Genomic DNA, 8,496 nt, shown 5'->3' with positions numbered 1-8,496 from the left:
TTGGGGGCAAACGTAGCAGACACAGCGACTACGTGCGTGCCTCGCACTTGTGGCATATGTGTGACGTTTCAATATCCTGTTGCGTGATTTTTATACCCGCTACCCATAGGGTAGAAGGGTATTATAACTTTGTGCCGGCAGGAAATGTATGTAACAGGTAGAAGGAGGCATCTCCGACCCTATAAAGTATATATATTCTTGATCAGCGTCAACAGCCGAGACGATATAGCCATGTCCGTCTGTCCGTCTGTGTGTCTGTCCGTCTGTCCGTCTGTCCGTATGAAACACTGGATCTCAGAGACTATAAGAGATAGAGCTATAATTTTTTTTCGACAGCATTTGTTATGTTTGCACGCAGATCAAGTTTGTTTCAAATTTTTGCCACGCCCACTTCCGCCCCCGCAAATCAAAAAAAATCGAATAACAAGCGTAATTTTAAAGCTAGAGTTCCGAATTTTGGTATATACAATAATAACTATAGTAGTTATGATTCCTGAAAATTGCAATTAGATAAAAATTGTCGAAGTTATTAAAGAAATACTTTTGTATGGGCAAAAGCGCCTACTTACTAGGGGTCTGAGTTGCTTTGGCTGGTATATTGTGCCGTCTATGGTATATTTTGAATGCGGTACTATGTCGATATACCAAATATACCATTCGGTATATTTTTAGTATTTTTGCAGTATTTTCGGTATATTTTGAGAAAATACCGCAAAATATATTTCTTTTATTCCAAATGGGTAGCGGGTATCTCACAGTCGAGTACACTCGACTGTAGCTTTCTTACTTGTTATTTTCATATACAACATTTTTTTCTCTTATGTTGATTTTGCAGCCTCCCACTCTTCGCTTTCTCTGACTCGCAGCTACGTGAAGAGTCGCAAGTCACAAATCAAATGCCAGCCAGGCAGAGTCAGGCATTGTTTGCTTCTTTTCCTGTTTTCGTTCTTTTGCTGCGTTTAGGCCTTTTGAGCTGTCTACTTAGCCCCGGCCTACAGCGCTGAAGCCCAACCTTCCATTTATGGGAGAAGCTGTGGTTGGGGCTGTGCCAAAACATGCGAGGCTCAACAGCAGCCAATAAATCAAAATATATTCTCTCTCGTACGTTTTTTCTTTGCTTTCTGCTGCTCTCATAACTTGATTTTTATCCTATTTTCTGTTAGTTGTTGATTTTGTAATTTATGTCACGGTGTGCGGCGTGGCCAAAAACGTATTTGAAGACGAGCATTTAAAAACAGTTTTAAAAGCATTTGCTTATAAATGAGACGAATCGATGCGAGCTTAACGAGCTGTATAAATTTGATAGGCTTTTTAAATATTATATAATACACGTTCAGTCAGAAATATTTGATTTTGCTCGACAAAAATAAGCAAGAAAAGTTAGATTGTTTAAAGTTTTAAGATAATGAAATAAATCTAAACTAAAATTAAAGTTTCAAACAGAAACAAATTCTTTTACTCATTAATTCTATTTATTTTTTAATGCAAAATTTGATCACATACTTAATAGATTTTTCTTTAAAAATGAATATAAACTTAGGTTTACTATTTTGTTCAATATTTGTATATTTATTGAAAGCTTATTATATCAAGTTGAAAATTTATTAAAAGTTGAATATAAGATTTAGATTATTTCGTAAATCAAAATGGAACTTTTATTTCTTGGGAAATTATTCATACATATATTTTCAAACAATAAATTCATTTTTAGAATAAAATAAAGAACTAAATTAAAATTTTGTTCAACATTTTTGAACTAATGGAATATAAGCTAATTATATCTCCTAGGGAACCTATTAAAATTATGGAATATTTCGTATTTCGTAATTAAATTTTTGTATAATTTTAAGTATTTACCTAGACAACAGATTACTCGTAAGTTATTAAAGCAACTTTAAAGCATATTGAAGTAAAATTTCTTACATAGCTATTAAATTTAAATATTTCCCTCTCTTGCAGCTTTTTCTCTTAGGTTGTTAATAAATATTGAAATAAATTGATTCACTATTGTAATTGAACCTTGTTTTGCAGGCAGCTTTGAAGTCACTGCGTCACTTCAGGCGACGGTGGCCTGTCAATATTTTAATATCCATTTGCTGTATAAGAGAGAGTACCATATACTATATAGATGCAGGAAAAGTTTTCCAATACCATTTACCATAATTCCTCTTTGCACATTGACACCTAACCAGAAGTCATTCACAAAAGTAAAAGACAAGCAGAGAGACGCTGAAGGGGAAGCTGCTACAAACTGAGTAATAGCTAGTAAGAAAAAAAAAACAAGAATATGACAACAACACAAAAATTGTGTGGAAAAAGCACTCGAATGTTCAACTACACTTTTCGACATGGACACTTAACTGACAATGTCTGACCTTTTCAACAACAGGACGAGGACCAACAACAACAACAACAACGACAACGAAAAGTAAAAGCAAATTTTACTCAAAAACAAGAAAGAGCGATAGCAAGAAGCAAAAAAGTGTATGTGTAGAAAGCAAAGTACAAAATATCAAGAAATAACTAAAAATTGATGCATACACAAATGTGTGAGGCTGTGACTGTCGCTGGAGAGATGAAGAGCTGGAGCGGAGGGCAAAGGGCAGAAAACAAAGAATGAGAATGAGAAGTGAAATGCTTACGTGATGTTTAAGTTTCTGGTGTGCTATGCTGAAGGTCGCAGGGAGGACAGAGAGCGAAAGAGAGAGAGAGGGACACACACAGACAATGTCAGAGCAGAGAGGGAGACGAAAAAGACAACTCAGCGCATTGCTGCATACAAAAAAGGGGCCAGGAGACAGTCGAGCAGTCAGGCAGGCAGGCACAGGACAAAGTCTTTCTTTCGTTTGGCGACGCACACACAACAAAACCGGGGTGTCAAACTTTAAACTGTCAAAAGTTGCTCGCTCCACAATGTGTGTGTGTGCGAGAGTGTGTTCCATGTGTGTGTGCTCTGCTCGCTTGTCTACGTGAGCTGAGCACAGTTGTGTCCGCTGTCAACAGCTGCATAGACACGCGCCAGTTCAATATTGATGCCAACTTTAAAGCCAGCCAAACAAGAGCGTCGATTAAAAGCGCATTTAAGGACAGCTCTCAGACCAACCGACACCTACACTCGAGAGAGACACGGCAGCAGCTCTTAATATGTCCAGAGGCAGCCATAGGCAGAGCCACCTAAAGGGCACAAATTGCCCCCAAATGAGCGTCAGACATTTTTGCCCACAGCCTGGAAGTATGCTACAATAAACTGCAGTTGCCCTCGTGTCTGTGCGTTTGTGTGTGTGTGTGTGCACCGGTTGTTGCGTGTTTACGCAACGTAACCAAAGTCAAAACCTCGATTAGGATTCAATCTGCTGCTGCGGGCCATTCTCGCAACGTTGTTTGTCGTTCTCGTTGTCGTCCTTGTGTCGTAGTCCTTATTGTTGTTGTTGTTGTTGTTCCCACTGCCACTACCCAGTGTTGTTGCGCCGCAGGTCAGCAGCCAAAGTCAAACCGATTAAAACGCACACACGCACACACTCACACATCGGACTGCGAAATGCTTTTGTGTCCAATAGGTATACGAGCATGTGAAGCGTATTCTTCAAGGGGCAATTAACTCAGCTGCGCTCGAAAGTATGCAACAAAAAAGTGGCTGTCGAAAAAATAGTGAATGCCTGATGGTGTTGGTGCTTGTGAGTGTGTCTGTGTGTGTATAGCGGGTAGTATTGCGGCTTGCATAGATTAGATTTTTCGCCCCCCGACCACTGACAGAAATATTTGCACTGGCAGCAGCTGCCACGCAAAGGGACCGCAGCGCTTGCCCATAAAATTGCCATTAACGCCAGGAGTCCCTCTACACTCACTCACATACATATATCTAGCACTTTTTTCTGGGATCACTTAAAGCGCTTAAATTTGGTGTAAAAGATGCCTCAGCTGTCAACAACATGCGCATCCAATTGCAATTAGCCAAGGTGCAAAGCGAGAGCCGCAAGACAAAAACTTAAAAGTGGGCGACACGAACATGAAACCAATTTAAATCAGCGAAAAAGAAAACAGCGAAACGGAAAGAAAAAACTGCACAATAATTTACTCAAGGCGTCGCGTTGTCGACATGAACCACGCCCAGCTGCTTGAGCTGTGTGTCTGCAGCAAATTAATTTCGCCGAGTGTCTTTTGCAGCAGTCGAAGGACAGCGGCCACGAATCCTTGCCCAAGGTGAGCGTCAAGAGTTGACAAGCAAAAAGGAGAAATGAGAGAAAAAGAATTGAAGTAAAGCAGCAATCTCACTCAATCTCTAATGCACAAACAAACAATTCATTTGCGAGTCTCTCAAATCTCTCAATCTCAGCAAGCATATTGTTGCTTTTGAATTTGAAGCAAATTGTGTTTGCGGCAAGTAAATCGTTTGTGGCAAACATAAAAAAAAAATGAATGAAATGAATGAATGTAAGCCGCAGCATATCAAATTACGTAAAGCAGCGCGCCAGGCAGATGACAAAGTGCCGTGGCATGTGGCATGTGGCAGGAGAGTGTAACAAGGTGTAGCATAGGCAACGGCAATAGCTAAGGCAGCTGCCTCATTCCGCCCGTTAAGTGGCTTCTTGTGTGTTGGGTGGGTTTCTTTTTTCTCAGCTCAGCTTCGAGGGTTGTCTTACGTTGCGGTTGACAGTCAGCGCATTTGATGAGTCTCTGAAAAATTGTTGCTAATTTTTTAGCCAACTTTTCAGAAGGACTATCGCATTGCGAAGGGACTTAAGTGCAAATGGTTTGGCATTTTAATTTTATTAGAGACTGTAGAAGGTAAGCCGCAACCCAATTGTGGCAGCAACAGGCGCTGAGCTAGCAAACAAATGGATGTTTTACAAATGTGTGCACTTTAAAGAAAGATTTAAGCAGTTGATCATCTTGAAATTTAAATTTGTTGTGGGAATTCTCAAGAAATTGATATGTTATTATCTCAAGAGATTTTTAAGTAACATGCTATTGAAAGGGGGATGCCAATGAAGATAATTACTCTTAATTGTAGTAACAAATCAATATAAACAAGGAAACATCAAAAGGTTTTAATATGCAATCTAAAGCTCTGCCAATTTATGAGCTAAAATCTATACTCTGGGTTAATTTTAGTCTATGAATAAAATATATAGTAGAAAAAGTACTTTTTATTTCCATAAACTATTTTCATTATATATTATGATGACTTTCATTTTTTAAGTCATGTTCGTTTGTAATTATTTTACTATACATAGTTTCAATATTTCTAGTTTCTATAATATTATAATTTATATTTATATTATAATTTTTTATGTTAAGTTAAAATCTGTTGTCTAATCTTCTAATTATATCTTAGAATACAAATCAAGTAATTTAATTTAATAAAATGTCTATCATTAGAATGATAACTTTATTCCTACTTATTTAATTCTCATGTAATTACTCAATTTAACAAGCATAACCGACATTTTCTTATTTACCTTTTATCGTTATATTTTTTTGTTGTATTAAGAAACACTCATTTATTATATTCGTGCACACATTTTTGCTAAGCTCTTATGCAGACATTTTCGTACAATATTTCCGAGACATCCGCACCTTTTGCCGACGACAATGCGCAGACACAAAATGTTACTCTCGTTCTCATTTAAGTTGCTCTTGTTGCTGAAACAACAGAAGCAACAAATGTTCATTGTCTTGTAAAGACAACCGCAGCCTCAGACCCACACTCGAAACCTGTCCCAGTGCAATCTAAAGAGCCCCACAAAAATGCTGCCAACATATTTTGTCGAGTGTTTTCTTACACACACACACAAAAAGTGAGAAAGAGAGATGAACACAGAGTCGGCAGACGAACGACTTGAGGGATTTTGCTGAAATGACATTTGGCTCCACATGTGACAGGCAGCCAACCAGCAGTGGCAACAACAAATAGCTGCAGCCGTTGGCATTGAAAAAAAGCAATTTAAGTCAAGTACAGACACACACACCCACACACACACACACGCAGTCCAGCTGCACACCTATTATACACATAGACTACATAGACATGCAATCACGCACACGCATGCCAATTGCCATTGTGGCTACCTCTCTTCCCCCCCCTTCAAATTCTGCGCTCTTCCTTGCGCTCTTTCCATTTGTAAATTTTGATAAATTGCCGCAGTTACCTTTCGAAGAGGAGGAGCTCGAGTCGTTGGCATATGTCGACTGTTGTTTGTCTCGCAGTTGTGAGCGACTCTATTTGCCAAGGTGAAATCAAGATTAATTTACAGCGCACTTCCTTCTTCGAGTTCAAATCACAATAGCTGAGAACTTAAAGTAGCTTTCACTTATTGCAGACATGCTTAAGCTACAAAGGAGTTGGCAGCATCATTAGGCAAACGATTATTAAAATAATTTAAATGTTCGAAGTTTAATAAATTTGCTTAATGAAAATATGTCTAATAAACAAAAACAATAATAATTTGAACAAATAATTTATTACTGTAGAATAAGTTATTTAATAAATTGCTTATTTTCATTTTTTTTTCTTATTTACAAATATTTTCTCACTTTATGATCACATCAAATTAATATTACTTTTTTAAATATCTCTTTAATCTGATTGCAAAAAGTATGTTTGTTATACTTTGATCAAAATAGTAATATTTAAGTAATTATGACTTTACCAGAATTACATGAACTTATTGAAAAAACATATTTATTCATTAAGAAGCCACCGCATTAAAATAAGTGCAAACCTTGCATCCCTTTCTGCTTAACATTTCCGTCTTCTTGTATTCGAACAAAAACTTTTATTTCACTATTAGCAAACTAGCAACTGCTTCCTTTAGAAAGTAGTAGCAACGTCTTCTGTTATAGTTTTAGTAATCACTTAATAATGATTCAGCTTACAACCTCTGTTTCATATTCTCCCTTCTTTCATTGTCTGCTCAACATTTCCGTCTCGTTCTCTCCAAATGACATTTTCGGTTGTACTCTTCACGAACCAGCAACTTCTTCCTCTAGACTAACATAGTAGCAACGTCTTCCGTTATACATCTTTTGTTTCACCTTCGCCTTCATTCTATTTAAGCTTAACATTCTGTCTCTTTCCTTCCAATCAACTTATTCGCTTGTACTCTTCACAAACTAGCAACTTCTTCCGTTAGACTAACAATAGCAACGTCTTCCGTTATACTGTTAGCGATCACTTGAAACTGCTTCAGCTAACTAGAAACTTCTGTTTCATATTTCCCCTTCTGTTTCTGCTTTACATTACTATCTCGTTCGCTCTAACCAACTTTTCAGGTTGCACTCTTCACGAACTAGCAACCTCTTCCGTTAGACTAGCATAGTAGCAACGTCTTCCGTTATACTTCTTCAACTTCGCCTTCATTCTATTTCTGCTTAATATTCTATCTCTTTCCTTCCAAGCCACTTCTTCGGTTGTACTCTTCGTAAACTAGCAACTTCTTCCGTTAGACTAACATAATAGCAACGTCTTCCGTTATACTGTTAGTGAGCTAGCAACTGCATCTCTCAATTTCCGTCTCGCTCTCTCCAAATAACTTTTTCGCTTGTACTCTTCACGAACTAGCAACTTCTTCCGTTAGACTAACATAGTAGTAAAGTCTTCCGTTATACTTCTTCACCTTCGCCTTCGTTTTATTTCTGCTTAATATTCTCACTCTTTCTTTCCAATCAACTTCTTTGGTTGTACTCTTCAGGAACTACCAACTTCTTCCTTTAGACTAGCATAGTATCAACGTCTTCCATTATACTCTTAGCGAACTAACAACTTCTTCTGCTTCACTAGTAGCAACTTTTTCTATTTTCTTTTTGCACTCTACTTTCGCTTACGTGCACAACTAGCATCCCCTTTTGCTTAATATTTGCTTCTGCTTATATTCTAGCGTTAGACTTCTGTTTCACGTTTAGCGAACTAGCAACTGCTTCCGTTAGACTTGTAGCAACGTCTTCTAATTTACTTCAAGGTATGTAGCTATTACTTGCATTTGCTTAATAGCAACTTCATCTGTTATAAATTCATCATTGTAGCAATCTCTTCTGTCTTTTTTGTCCCTTTCTATTAGAAAAACTTCCTCTGCTTCACTTTTAGAGAGAGAAGAGAGACTTTTTTCATTTTATTAGTAGCAAAGTCTTCTGTTTTAGGTATTTCTTTAGCTGAACTGGTCGTTTATTAAAATTGTAAATATTACTGATGAATTAAAGGAACATTGTAAGCATTTTCTTTAATTGTATCTAAAAAAAAAGAACAGTTTAAATGAGTAAGTGTCTAATTTCACATTAAAGAGTAAATAATTCCTAAGCCAATAAATGTAAAACGCTCTTTCAGGTTGTATCACTGCATCTGCCGCCCACACGAGTTGCCATTCCATCTTAAATGAAAATGAAATCCAAGTCGAGAGATTGCTGAACAAACTTTGGAGGAAAGCAATCGACAAATAGGGGAAAATGCCAGAGCTAAACGATAAATCTATGAAATTATTAGCAACGCCAAAACGAAATCGA

The sequence above is a fragment of the Drosophila nasuta genome, chromosome 2R (genome assembly GCF_023558535.2).
Source record: "Drosophila nasuta strain 15112-1781.00 chromosome 2R, ASM2355853v1, whole genome shotgun sequence".
Taxonomy (NCBI): domain Eukaryota; kingdom Metazoa; phylum Arthropoda; class Insecta; order Diptera; family Drosophilidae; genus Drosophila; species Drosophila nasuta.
Note: the sequence above shows the minus strand (reverse complement) of the source record.